The sequence below is a fragment of the Orycteropus afer genome, unplaced genomic scaffold (genome assembly GCF_000298275.1).
Source record: "Orycteropus afer afer isolate SDZICR_OR568_19922 unplaced genomic scaffold, OryAfe1.0 scaffold00017, whole genome shotgun sequence".
Lineage (NCBI taxonomy): Eukaryota > Metazoa > Chordata > Mammalia > Tubulidentata > Orycteropodidae > Orycteropus > Orycteropus afer.
In genome coordinates, this window is record NW_006921604.1 from 17,170,080 (window position 1) to 17,185,525 (window position 15,446).

The 15,446-nt window shown below is 38.1% G+C and overlaps 1 pseudogene; it reads left to right on the forward strand.

The window, feature by feature from the left end:
- Positions 1-15,446, forward strand: part of LOC103213805 — a 155,685-nt pseudogene that overhangs the window by 3,064 nt on the left and 137,175 nt on the right.

Below are 15,446 nucleotides of genomic sequence, written 5' to 3' on the forward strand. Positions count from 1 at the left end.
CTTACTCTTAAATTTACACTAAGGAAGCATCTATCAACAGTATGGAAAGACTATTATTAGCCAGGGTTCCCTAAGAGCATAACTGAGATAAACATCCCCCAAATAAATTTTAAAAAAAAGAAAGAAAAAAAAAATATTATCAAATCAATTCCACCTTATAGTGACCCATGTGTTACAGAATAGAACTGTGCCGAGTTGAATGGAAGCTCAATTCCTCATCCTTTCTGTAACCATTTTCTGCAACCATTTTCTGCCCTGGTTGGAGACAGATGAGTGGGCATGATAACTCATTTCCTTAAAGTTTGTTTCTCAGAAACCCAGCAGAGACCAACTTGAGATCTGTTAAAACCAGCCCAGATCTGTTTTGGCCCAAGGACATATACAGTGAGACAAATGAAACAAAGTTGCTTGGAACTAACATCCCTCCCTCTGCCTAAGCCCCTACCAGTTGATGACAGGAAGCGGTGTAAGTCATCCAGGTGCAAGTGCACTGCATTAAAAGTGATTTTCCCTTTAAACCTAGACAAATGAGGCTACAGTCAATCTCTAGCTAATCCACACCCAAATTCCTGGCATTTATTTGAATATATATATATAGACCCCTTTCTTGAACTTGAGAAAAACAGCACCCTGAAGCCCATTCACAAAGTCAGATTTGGGTATTGGCTCTTGTCTCATTATCAAGTGACTGGAAATAAACTATCTGTCTTATCTCTCAAGTATTGTTTTGTGTGAACTGCATCAGCTTGATCATGCACTAGGCAGGGATTCATTTTAGTCTGGCTTCATGCTCCATAAAATTTTTGTGGCTGTGACCTTTCAGAAGCAGATAGCCAAGGCTTTCTTCCCAGGTACTTCTGGGTGGACTTTAGGCACAAACTTTTCCATTAGTAGTCTAGTGCTTAATAACCTAGAGACTGCATGGACAAGTGAGAGTTAATCATAGGAGCAGTAATCAAGAAATCAGATGTCATATTGCACCAGGCAAATCATCTGCAAAACTCTTGAAAATATTAAGGAGCAAAGATGCCCTTTGAAGACTAATGTGCACCTAACTCAAGCTATGATATTTTCAATTGCCTCATATGCATGTGAAAACTAGACAATGAATAAGGAAGACCAAAGAAGACTTGATCCCTTTGAATTATGGTGTTGGTGAAGAATATTGAAAATACTATGGACTGCCAGAAGAATAAACAAATCTGTCCTGGAGAAAGTACAACCAGAGTGCTCTTTGGAAGGGAGGATGGCCAGACGTAATTTGGTCAGGTTGTCAGAAGGGATTAGTCCCTGGAGAAGGAGATGTCATGCTTGGTAGAGGGTCAGTAAAAAAAGGGAAGACCCACAGTGAGAGGGATTGACACAGTGGCTGAATGATGGCCTCAATCATAGCAAGGATTGTGAGGATGGTGCAGGAGTAGGCAGTGTTTCATTCTGTTGTACATAGAGTTTCTATGATTCAGAGCCAATTTATTGGCATCTAACAACATAGGATCATTTAATAATTTTCCCTCTAGGGAAACAAAGGTGGATGCATCTATCCATGACTTCCATGCTGTCTCAGTTATCTAGTGCTGCTACAACAGAAATACCCCAAATGGATGGCTTTAACAAACAAATTTATTCTCTCACAGTTTGTTGTTGTTGTTGTTATGTGCCTTTGAGTTGGACCCAACTCATAGCGACCCACCCTTGGGTTTCTGAGGTGGTATCACTATGGAAGTAGATTGCCCAACCTTCCTTCTGAGGAGTGGCTGGTGGGTTTGAACCACCAGTCTTCTGGTTAGCAGTCAAGTGCCTTAGGCACTACACTACCAGAGTTCTAGAAGTCTTAATTCAAGGCATGAACTCTTGGGGATGACTTTCTGTCTCTGTTCACCCACAGTTTAGGAGGAAGTTCCTTGCCTTCTTTCAGTATCTGTGAGCACAAGCTTCCTGAGAAATCTGCATATGTCTTTACATTAATCTTCAGCTGGGTGGAGGAGGTTTAATCTCTGTTATATATCAAAAGAGACTGAGTCAGGATATAACCTAATCTTGTAGTTTGCATGCTGCCTAACATAACTGCCTGTAATCCTGCTCATATACATCATAGTTGTGAGGATTTACAATACATAGGATAATTACATCAGATCACAAAATGGAGAATAATTACATAATACTGAGAATCATGCTCCAGCCAAGTTGCCACATATTTGGGAGACACAGTTCAATCCACACACATTCCTACCTTATTGGTTTATGTTTACCTCCTTTGCACTTTCAGGTTGTACCTGTGTTCCCAAAGAACCTGGGAAAAAGAAACAGGAGATGTGCTGCTCAACTGAGATGAGGTACTACATGTGCAAAACTTTTGGAAGCCTATACAGAACTGTTCACGTAACTACAGTTGGAGTTAAAAAGGAGGCTATTGGTGTGTCCGGTAGGCCTCAAGGATGTCATAAACAGAGACTCGCAAGATTCAGTGGTCAATAACACCTCTCACAGACCTTCCATGGTGAGTGTGAAATTCTCATAACATGATCCTCACTATTAAAGATCTCTGTTATCATACCCCTATAGTGTGATTGGAGTAAAATATCTGGAGCAAGACTCCTGGGTACAGATGCTAACTTCCTAAATTTCTAGGTGACATTTATCCTCTTAGTACTGCAATATCTTCATCATTAAACTGAGAAAAATGACAGGGCCTACCTAACAAGTTCCACCACTCATCTGTCCGTTTAACTTACTGTAGTGGCTTGCATGTTGCTGTGATACTGGAAGCTATACCACCACTGGTATTTCAAACACCAGCAGGTTCACCCATGGAAGACAGATTTTCAGACTAAGAGAGAAAAGGAAGAAGGATGTGGCAGGTCTACTTCTGAAAAATACTGGCCCCTGAAAACTTTATGGATAGCAGAGAACCATTGTCTAATATAGTGTTCTAGTGCCACTGTAACAGAAGTATACAACAAATGGGATAGTTTGAACAAACAGGTGTGTATTCCCTTCCTGTTTGGGAGACCAGAAGTCTGATTTCAAAGTGCCAGGCTCTAAGGGCTGGGTGAAAGCCCTTTGACCTTGGGCTTCATCTCTGCCTCTTCCTCACGGCCCACTGAAGCTATAGGCATCTCTTCACTCAGGCAGCTACTGGCTGCTGAGGCTAACAAGCCCAAGGCTGACAAATAAAGTGGCACAGTCCCGATGTTACCAAACCACATGACAGACCATTAATTCAAGTACATTGAAAGTTCCAGGGCTGGCAGAGAATGGCAGGCTGCTGAACGATGACACAGCTACATGCAAGGTTCAAACATACCACAAGCTAGAGACTATCCCCAAGTCTTTTTATATATGGGAAGCAGACCACACACCCAAAGCAGCTACTCAGCTGCTCCAATAGATTCCAGCATGGAGTTAATTACCACTCTCAACATGGGGAATAACTATATCCAGCTGCCCAGCTACTCAACCAGGCCCAGCCAAGTTGACACACTTAACCACCACATATAGTGTTGGAAGATGACCTCTCAGGTTGGAATGTATTCAAAATACAACTGGGGAAGAGCAGCCTCCTCAACTTAGTTTCAACCTTACTGACTTGTATGGAGTAAAGCTTTTTGGACCTTCATTTGCTGAGGTGGCATGACTTAAAATGAGAATAAATAGCTACAAATATCCATTATAATTGGAAGGTAGAATGTATGAAGTATGACTCTAGGAAAATTGGAGGTTGATAAAAATTAAATGGAATGCATACAGATTGACATTCTAGGCATTAGTAAGCTGAAATGGACTGGTACTGGCAGTCAAGAAAACTATATGTCTTATTATGACAGCAATTACAAATTAAAGAAATCATATCAAATTTATTGTCAAAAAGAGTATTTCCAGATCTGCCTGAATTATAATGCTGTCCATAATAGAATGATATCCATACATTTAGAAGGAAGACCAGTTAGTATGACTATTACTCAAATTTATGTACCAACCACTAAAGCCAGAGATGAAAAATTGAAGATGTTTACGAACTTCTGCAGTCTGAAATTGACCAAACATGTAACTGATAATTACTGATTAATTACTGATCTACTGATAATTACTGATGATTGGAATGTGAAAGCTGGAAACATTTTTCATTGGAAAATATGGCCTTGATGATAGAAATGACACAGGAGATCAGTTAGAATTTGGAAGACTAATGATGTATTCATTGAAAATATGGTTTTTAAACAACATAAACAGTGACTATAACTGGACTTCACCATATAGAATACACAAGAATCAAATCAACTACATCTGTGGAAAGAGGCCATGAAAAAGTTCAATATAATCAGTCAGAGCAAGGCCAGGGCCCCCCTATGGATCAGTCTATCAATTACTGATATGCAAATTTAAGTAGATGTTGAAGAAAATTAAAACAAGGTCACAAGAGCCAAAATATGACCATGATTATATCCAACCTGAATTTCAAGACCTTCTTGAGAACAGATTTGATGTAATGAACACCACTGACTAAAGATCAGACGAGTTGTGGGATGACAGCAAGAACGTCATACATAAAGAAAGCAAAAAGGTCATTAAAAAGACAGGAAAGAAAAGATCAAAATGATGTCAGATGAGACTCTGAAACTTGCTCTTGAGAAGAGAGTAGCTACAATGAATGGAAGAAATGATTAAATAAAAGATCTGAACAGAAGATTTTAAAGGGTGATTCAAGAAGACAAAGTAAAGTATTATTATGAAATGTGCAAAGACCTAAAGATTGAAAATCAAAAGGAAAGAACATGCTCAGAATTTCTCAACCTGAAAGAAGTGAAGAAAAAATTCAAGTCTCGAGTTGCAGTTAAAGGATTCTAATGGCAAGATATTGAATGATACAGAAAGCATCAAAAGAAGATGGAAGGAATAAACAGAGTCATTGTACCAAAAAGAATTGGTTGATATTCAGCCTTTTCAAAACGGAGTGTATGATCAAGAACCAATAGTATTGAAGGAAGAAATTCAAGCAACACTGAAAGAATTGGCAAAAACTAGGCTCCAGGAATTGACAGAATACCCCTTGAGATATTTCAACAAACAGATGCAGTACTAGAGATTCTCACTTGTTTATGCCAAGAAATTTGGAAGACAGCTACCTAGAGAAGACTAGAAGAGATAAAAATTTGTGCTGACTCCAAGAAAAGTGATCCAACAGAATGTGCAAATTATAGAAACACATAATTAATATCACATGCAAGTAAAATTTTGCTGAAGATATTCAAAAATTGTAGCAGTAGTATATTGACATGGAACTGCCAGAAATTCAAGCTGGATTCAGAAGAGGGCATGGACCAAGAGATATCATTGCTGATGTCAGATGGATCTTGCCTGAAAGCAAATAATACCAGAAGGATGTTTACTTGTGTTTTACTGACTGTGTAAAAGCATTTGACTGTGTGGATCATAACAAATTATGGCTATCACTGCAAAGAATGAGAACTCCAGAATACTTAATTGTGCTTGTGAGGAATGTTTACATAGACCAAGAGGAAGTTGTTCAACTAGAACAAGAGGATACTGCAAGGTTTATAATCAGGAAAGGTGTTTGTCAAGGTTATATCCTTTTACCATACTTATTTAATCTGTATGTTGAGCAAATAAATAGAGAAGCTGGATTACATGAAAAATAAAGCAGCTTCAGGATCAGAGGAAAACTCATTAACAATCTGCAATATACAGATAACACAATATTGCTTGCTGAACATGAAGAAGACTTGAAACACTTACTGAAGATCAAAGACTACACCCTTCAGTATGGATGACACCTCAACATGAAGAAAACAAAAATCCTCACACTGGGCCCATAAGCCCATCGTGATGAATGGAGAAAGGCTTGATGTGGTCAAGGGTTTCATTTTACTTAGATTCACAAAGTCCAGGGAAGCAGCTGTCAAGAAATCAAATGTATTGTGTTGGGCAACTCTGCTGCAAAAGATTTCTTTAAAGTGTTTGTGAGTGAAAATGTCACTTTAAGACTGTGGTGCACCCAATCCAAGCTCTGATATATTTAATAGTTTCGAATGCATGTGAGAACTGGAGAAGCAATAAGGGAGACCACAGAAGAATTGACACTTTTGAATTGTGGTGTTGGTGAAGAATATTGAAGGCACAATGGACTGCTAGAAAAATGAACAAATCTGTCTTGGAGGAAGTACAGCCAGAATGTTCTTTAATATGAGATGGTGAGACTTTGTGTCTCATAATTTCATCATGCTATCAGAAGGGACCAGTCCTGGAAAAGGATATCATGCTGGGTAAAGTAGAGAGTCAATGAGATGGATTGATGTGGTGGGTGTAATGATGGGTTCAAGTATGGCAACATTTGTGCAGCTGGTGCAGGACTGGGCAGTGTTTCATTCTGCTATATATAAGGTTATTGTGAGTCAGAACTGACTTGCCAAGACCTAACAACAACAACAATACCTAACAGGATTTTCCTGCTATTCATATGATTCTCAGTTGCGTTGCCCGCCACCCCTGCCCCCCTTATTTTTCCCCGAGAAGTGGACTTGGCCATGTCCTTCTTCCTACTTTGTCTTAGTCTGCTCTGCTAAAAACCGTCCACCATGTGTGGCCCTGCTGGTATTTGAAATATCAGAGACATAGCTCCCAGCATCACATCAACATGCAGTCATCACAACCTAACAGATGAACAGTGGCATCAAGCTTGGAGGATGACTCATTAACTATCTGTGATAAGCAGAGGATACAACCTTGATTGGTGAAAGTGAAAATAACTTGAAATACTTACTTATGAAGATCAAAGACTACACCCTTCAATGTGGATGACACTTCAACATAAAAAAGAAAAAAGTCCTCACAACTGGACCAATAAGCAATGTCTTGAAAAACATCTTGAGAAAAGACTGACATTTACTAGGATTTTGTTTTACTTGAATCTGTAATCAATGCCCAAGGAAGCAGCAGTAAATAATTCAAACAAGATATTTCACTGCAAATCTGCTGAACATGACCTCTTTAAGGTGTGTAAGAGTGAAGATGTCAATCTGAAAACTAAGGTATGCCTTACCCAACCTATAATATTTTCAGTAGCCTCATATGCATGTGAGAGCTGGACAATGAATAAGGAAGACTGAAGAACTGACACATTTGAATTGTGCGAAAAACTGAAGACCCTCAAGGTTCAAGGATAGCAACAATTAAAAGGATGGTGCACTTCTGGCAGTGTTTTGTTCTGTTGTACATAGGGTCACCATGAGTAGGAACCAACTTGACAGGACCTAAGAACAAAAGCAACAGGGTTGTTTTAGGAATTAAACTAGTTAACATATATAAATCAGAACTCTTTTACATCTATTCCACATTTGTTTTCAAAGGCATTTCTATTATACGAATACCCAAAAAGCAAACCGAAAAAACTTAGGAAAAGTTTGATTTGGAAAAGATAAATTTATTTGACTATTTTTGCCTTACTCACATATATGTATTTTAGGGCCTTGCAAAGTTAGTATGGTCTCAGGAAAAGCAACATCACCATACAAAGAGATTGTTAGAAAAGAAGATTCTTGGTCCTTATCCACGGCCAACTAAACCATATTCTGCATTTTAGCAAGATATTCTGGTGGTTCATGTGCTCATTAAAGTGCAAGAGATGATGGTAGAGTGCATGTTGCTTAGGAATGGGTTCAGTTTGGTTTTGAAATGGATGGATATAAATAATAACTTAGTTGCTTGATTACTGCTGAATCAAGTGTAGGTAAATTTACTCTCGGAATATCATAAGAATACATTCTAAATTTTTATTTGAGTGTCAATTCTTTTCCACTTTCTTTATCAAATTGGCAGTGACTTTAAAAAGTCTTTTAATTTTGCCGTCCTTTGTCTACTTCCACTCTCTTTATAGAATTGAGATGAGGCAGCAGTCTTTACACCATCTTTAATAGGAATGTTGGGAATAAGATATAGTAAGAAATAAAAATCAGAGGCACACAAATATATATACATTTTCATATTGTTGTTGCAATGAATGCATCTTGATTCCCACTACATTATAATTTTCATATATTTCTACTTCTAGTCTCATTATTATACAGTACCAAGAAATATAATCAGCATTATAAAGGTATATTTATTTCTAGTCAAAAGTAGAGATGTAGAAAGAAGTCAAGATTATGTTTTTTTCAAAAACAGTTTTTATCCACATCCCCTAGTACTATTTATTGAGCTTTTCTTTATACTATCAATTGCACAGAACTAACTTCAATGATATTCTCTTGTGGAGTTATTTATACTCTTGATAAGTATGCAAACTCCAGCCCATTAGTGAACTCTGCCCTCTGTAATTCTGATTAACAGATTTATAGTGCAAACTCCTGTTTTGCTTACTAGTTTTTGAAGAATAAATCAAAATGATGAGCAATGAGCTATTTTATCAGTGTCCTCATCAGGATTACTTTACTAATGGAAAAAACAAAACAAAACAAAAATAAACAGTTAACGTTTCCCATTAAGCCATATACATCATTAATTTTTTTAAAATCATTAATGTTAAAATAAAATGTACTGCTTTTCATGAAAAAAAAAAAAAGAAAAGAACTACTGTTTATGTTTCTCCTTGATTGGCTTCTAAAATGAATTCCTCCTTAGATATATAGCTTTCTTGAATGAAAAACAAACAAAAATGACTATGACAAGTTGAGAGACTGTGGAAGAAACAGAAAAAAAAAAACCCTGTATTTTCGTACCTTTAATGCCAGTTCTTTCTTATTTTTTGAAAAAGAGGCCTTTCATTTTCATTTTGGACTAGATCTTGCACTGAATCCACTATCTTGCCATACTTAACTTTGCTTTTGCATCTATTGTAAAACATACTAAGGTACCGAATTAGTAAGTAGATCATTTCTTAATTTATGGTTTCCAGTTTCTACTCAAATATATACAACAGTTGCTGTGTTTATTTAGGATTTTAATTTTTCTATTAAAATAACAAAAGTAAGAATAGCCCTCTTGTTTGGTGAGGCAATTCCTATGAGAATTGAAAGTTATGGAAGTGAAAGGATTCTCACTGACTTATGGGGAAAAAACACAGCTACATTATTCTAAGGAGGGACTACGGTGGATAGTTAGTCTTTTTCCCTGCCAATTTCTCGAGAAGACTCATGGTAGGAAAATCATGGGAGCTCTGGTAACATAGTGCCTAAGGCACTTGACTGCTAACCAGAAGCCTGGTGGTTCAAACCCACCAGCCACTCCTCGGAAGGAAGATGGGGCAATCTACTTCCATAGTGATACTGCCTCAGAAAGCCAAGGAGGGGTCACTATGAGTCCGATCCGACTCGATGGTACATAACAACAACATAACAACATATGCAAAAAGGACAAGGAGGCCACATGTTCTGACCTCCTGTAATCCCACAAGAGGAAGACAGGATTACCAGCAGTAACCCAAGGTCTATTACCTTTGAATGGACGGAAGGCAGGGAGATGGGATTGGAGAGAAATAGGGATGTAAAATGTTTTCACTTTTAAAGTCGTATTAAGCTCCTGAAGATATGTCATGAATTAAAGATAATAGATAACTCAATTCTGAGGTTAAAAGAGTATTTCAAAAAGTGAAAATAATATAATTCTTGGTATTATGAAATATTGACATTGAAAAAAATAAAATGATTGCAACAATCTCTTGTATATTACCAAAGGATTATACATAGCATCGCTATTTAATGTTGATCATAATACATTTAAAAAGGATTGCTGGTGGAACAACAGGCAGAGCATTTGTCTGCTAACCAGAAGGTTGGTGGTTCAAATCAGCCAGTTGTTCCACAGGAAGAATATGAGGCAGTCTACTCCCTTAAAGATATACAGCCTTAGAAACCTTATGGGGGTCCCTATGAGTCAGCATGAACTAGATGGCAGTATTTTTTTTTTTAATCATACATTTAAAAACAAAGAATCAGCTTTTTCTTTAAAAGTCATAAATTTTGAATTACTTATTTTTTAAGCCATTGATTTCATTCACTTGATCCATATAATGTATCTTAATATATTTTATGCTGAGGAATATATTACTATCACCCCTTTTTATCTCTCTACCCTAAAAATAATATTACTTTTTCTTATTTCCTGTGAAAATAAGATGCTGAAGGTGAAAAATATCACTACAGATTGTGTGATTTTTATACTTAATTTTAGTAAAAATCAATTCTAATAATTATGTTAGGTGTTTATAAAAGGAAAAATTTTAAATATGATGATAAATTTTTAACAGAAATATTTTTAGTGAGATATATGGAGTTTTTGTTTTTCTTTTCCAATTATTTCATGGGTTTATAAATATTCTCTTTTTTTACTAGAATGAGCAAACGTTCGATTTTAGTGTACTTCTCACTTATACTTCTTTTTTCCTGTTTCTAACATAGTAAGTTATGAGGAAACATGTTCCTAAATAAGAAAATGGAGATGGAAATAGCCTTGCTGGTCCTTTATACTCCATCCATATTCTTTACAAAAAATCTCATAGTAATCTATTATCAAAAGTAATTTTGAGAGGTCTAGCCACGGCAGTGTGTTTGGTTCGGTTTTTATATACTGCTTAAGGAGCTCTGGTGGTAAAGTGGTTAAGGGATTTGGCTACTAACCAAAAGGTCATCAGTTTGAACCCACCAGCCATTTCACAGAAGAAAGATAAAGTAGTCTGCTTCCCTAGGAATTATAACCTTGGAAACCTTATTGGGGTCTCTATGACTCAGAATTGATTTGATGGCAATGAGTTTGGTTTGAGTGTGATCTACTGCCTATTTCATTGAACTTTCTTCAGTTTTATTGAAAACAAAGAACTGAAAATCATCAGAGTTGTTTTTAAAATTTTTTTGTTACCTGGACTTAAGAGTTTTTCACTTTTATAATAAACCAAACTGCAGCTCTTAGTGGCATAATGCCTATAGCATTTGACTGCTAACCAGAAGGCTAGTGGTTCAAACCCACTAGCCACTCCTCAGAAAGAAGGATGGGCAATCTACTTTAGTAGTGATATCACCTCGGAAACACAAGGAGGGGTCACAATGAGTCAGATCCGGCTTTATGACAGTAAGTTTGCTTTTTTGTTTTGGTCATCGAGTCAATTCCAACTCATGAAGATTTCTGACTCTCCCTTTGTTTGGTGCTTCAAATACTTTTACACTCTGGGAAATAAGCAATAGTAACAGTGAGAAAATTGAAGGAGGAAGTGAATAGCCGTTTGGTACAGAGGAGTTCTTGGGCAGATCAGTTTCAGGAATATACATATTGCAGCTGAGGCTATGAGAAATGATGTCCTTAAAATTCTTTGGCAAATCTAGGATAGCCCAGGAGTACACATTTGGAGACTACTTATTCAAATTATTTTGAAAACATTAGATCCTTTCAGAAGCAAAAAAACAAGGAATAGATGTAGGAGAAAGCCACAACCATATAGAATAAGTGTTGTTGCTATTATGTGCTGTTGAGTCAGACCCAACTCACAATGACTCCTCCTTAGGTTTCCAAGCTGGTATCACTATTGAAATAGATTGCCCATTCTTCCTTCTGAGGAGTGGCTGGTGGGTTTGAACCACCAGCCTTCTGGTTAGGAGTCAAGTGCCTTAGGCACTATGCTACCAGTAGATCAAGAAAAGGAAGAATGTAAATCCAATGGAATAGACAGTTTAAGAAAAGAGGAAAAGGAAAGTAGAATAAAGACAGAATGTAGAAGTAGCAAGATTCTGCCTAAATGCCTATAGAAAGCCTAGGCCAATGCTTCTCGGAGTTTGGTCACATGCCTTAGCTTCATCAAAAGTGGGTCTTAGAAGTGAGATTTGGGGCCATATTTCAAAGTTCAAAATCAGAATGTCTAGAGATGAGCTTGGTAAATTTTTAATTTTTAATGTTCACTGTATATAGATTCTTCACACATGGAAATAAGTGAACAATTTATCTAGCTCATAAAATTGTCCAAGTTTTTCTTAAGCTTAAAACAACATACTATGTTAATGATGTACAAGTAAACTAGTGCAAAAAGGACAAGGAGGCCACATGTTTTGACCTTTTCTAATCCCACAGAAGGAAGACAGAATCATCATCAATAGCCCAAGGCCTATTCCTGTGAGGCCAGACATGCTGCCTCCCTCCAGCCCTTTCTCCAACTGTTCCTCCCAAAGTACCCACCACCTCTCTCCTGGGTTCCATAATTCACTGCAGTGGCCACATAGAACTCACAGATTATGGGGTTTATTAGGCAAGCACCAGGCTATAATTCAGGTTCAGGAAAAACACTCAGTCTCTCTCCAGCTCACTGTCTCTCAGCCAAGTCTCTCACAGTCTCTCCCCCAGCAGTGCATGTCTCTTGGTGTCTTACTCAGCAATGGTGTTTCTTGCATCTCTTTCCCAGCAGCATGTGTCTCTTTGAGGAGTGCATGTCTCTTTGAGGAGTGCATGTCTTTTTCAGAAGCATGTCTTCCTCAACCAGTAGTCAGAGAGAGTTCTGCTTCTAGGAGGCCTCTTTTTGAGCCCAGCAGAGTGGCCAAACCAACCAATCATAACATCAGAATCCTAAACACCTAAGAGAGAGTGGGAACTTCCCAGAACATTGTTTAGTGCCACTCCCAAATGAAATACCCCAGGTGGACAACTTTAGCAATCAGGAGCTCCTCCGTTGCTCATGGCAAACTCCACCTTGGAGTTTACAAAGACTTATGGGTAGAAAAGCCACACTAAGTAATTTACTACACTGCAACTAGGTTTCAAAAACAATGAATAATAATTTTAAAAAGAAATAAATAAAGCATTGATTTGTGTAATTTGCCTATCTCTATGCTCTAAATACTCCTATCAAGGCCGCTTTCAAGCTATCAACATGATGTCATTGCACAAGGAGTTGGGAATAAAAGATACACATTCAACTCTTGCAAGACAGTACAAGCTAGCTCTAGTGTATAACTGACAATGATACAAGAAAAACTTCCATTTTCAATCATAGCAGATTAGCTTCTAGCCAACTAAAACACCAATGATAAAATTAGAAAAGGTAGTACTATGATAGTTGGGGTTGTGTGTCAACTTGACTGAACCATGATTCCTAGTGGTTTAAGCAGCTGTGATGTGGTTATTCCCATGATGCGATCAGATGGATATGCTTTGAGCAGCCAATCCATTGAAAGAGAGTTTCTTTAGGGGTGTGGCCTGCTTCTAATATATGTGGATATCCTAGGAAAAAGAGAACTTTCTGTGGATCTGGATCCTGTTGTGCTGCCTACAACTGTCCATTAGCAAACAATCCACCATTATGCCTGGTGATCTTGGATTCATCATCCACCAGAGTCAGCAGCTGTTATACTGCATGCCAACCTTGAGCTCATCACCCCCTGAAGCTGCATGAGTTGGGAAAAGCATCTAGTTTAACTTGGGACTTCCTAGTTTCTAGAACTGTTTGAGCCATTCTCATTAGATAAATTTCTTTCTCCCTCTCTGTATATAAGCTTTACAGGTTTTGCTTCTCTAGAGAACCCACACTAACACTTTTGATACTGAGAGTGGGGTGGTTCGAGAGAGACAAAACAATAAGGATGGGTTTCCTAAACTGGTTCTCAATGATACTGTTTTGGTTCTCCAATTTGATTAATCATGAAGACTGGTGACTCTGTTTTCATTAAATTCAAGAAAGTCACTGCTCTTGAGTACTGAAAACCAAGCTCACTGTCGTGGAGTCAGATCCAACTCATATAAACACTTCCTTGGGTTTCTGAGGTGGTATCACTATGGAAGTAGATTGCCCAACCTTCCTTCTGAGGAGAGGCTGGTGGGATTGAACCACCAGTCTTCTGGTTAGCAGTCAAATGCCTTAAACACTATGCCACAGAGCTCCCCATTAGTACATAGGGCCCTGCTAATCCATGGTTTATGGTGGCAACATTAACATGCAAAATAGCACCACCAAAAGATCAAGTATTTTTGAGAAGGGTGGCTCTGGGTGAGCATATGTTTGCTACTTTCTTGCAATGTTATCAGTGTGGGGAGTATAAGGAAGCTGGTTGGTTGGTCCTACTTACTCTAAACAAAGTGCTGAAAGAGTAAGATGAGTTCAAGGCTGCTGAGTCACAGCTCAAATGCCACATAAAAGACCTCAATGTTTCCAGTTGTTTCCTGAAAGAAAGCCTAATATCTTCTAGCAACAGAGCTGATATTGCCAGAAAACAAATCCAGAGTCATATTATAAGGGTGGCTGAATTACAACACCAATTGAATTGCCAACCCAGAATGGTGTCTGAAGTTAAAGTGGGGACATTGATTAGGAAAAAAATGGGATCATGAAACATGGGATGGGCACATATGGGCAGACAGTCAGAAAGATGAGAATATGGAGTTTGTAAATTCTGTTGAATCCCTCCTGCCAAGAGCACCATCCTTCCCATCTGAAGGAATTACTATAAAACCATGATCTTTTCCACCTCAGTTTGATGGGATTAACTAAACTTTTCCTGCTGGGTCATTGCTTGAGGAAGATGGCATGGAAGACTTTGCTGAATGTTCTCAGGAACTACCACAATCGCCCATTGTTGCTGCTAGACCTATAACTAAACTTAAGTCCAAAGGAGCCACAAAAGATGAAATACAAAATTTGACTGAGGAAGTGACACACTACACCGAAAAAGGCCTATTTGATTTTGCTAACATAGACAGACAGAAACCTGGAGAATATGTGTGGGAAAGGCTATTGAGGGCTTGGGATAATGGTGCAAGGAATGTAACATTGGATTAGTCTGAATGTATTGATTTAGGGCCATTAAGTACAGATTCATCATTCAATATTTCAGCTCAAGAGGTTAGGAAAGAATGTAATGTTTGATTTGGTTGGGTTACCGAAGGATAGATTATGCAGTGGCCTACCTTAAGTCAAGTTGAAGTACCAGACCTGCTTTGGTATAAGGTAGAAGTATCTGGAGGCTTAGGGAAATTGGCATGTTAGAATGGATTTATCAGATTAGACCCCTAGAGACAGAAATGGAGAGCCTAGGGCACATACTTTTTACCACTACAGTGAGGAACAAATTTGTGAAAGGAGTCCCAGCATCCTTGAAAACTGCTGTGATTACTATTTTATGTAACCTGGATTTGACAGTGAGAACTGCCCTAATTGAATTAAGACACTTAACTACAATGGGGCTGATTGGGCCCCATGGTAGTAGGGACCAAGTGGCAACAGTTAATCAACAAATACAAGGTGGGCATGGTTGCCATAATGGACAGCAGAGTCAAAACAGTAATCAGAATACTGTGACTCATATGGAACTACGGCATTGACTACTTAGGCATGGTGCTCCTAGGAGTGATTGTTGTTGTTGTTGTTATATGCCATCGAGTCAGACCCGACTCATAGCGACCCCTCCTTTGGGTTTCCGAGGCAGTATCACTACGGAAGTAGATTGCCCCATCTTCCTTCCAAG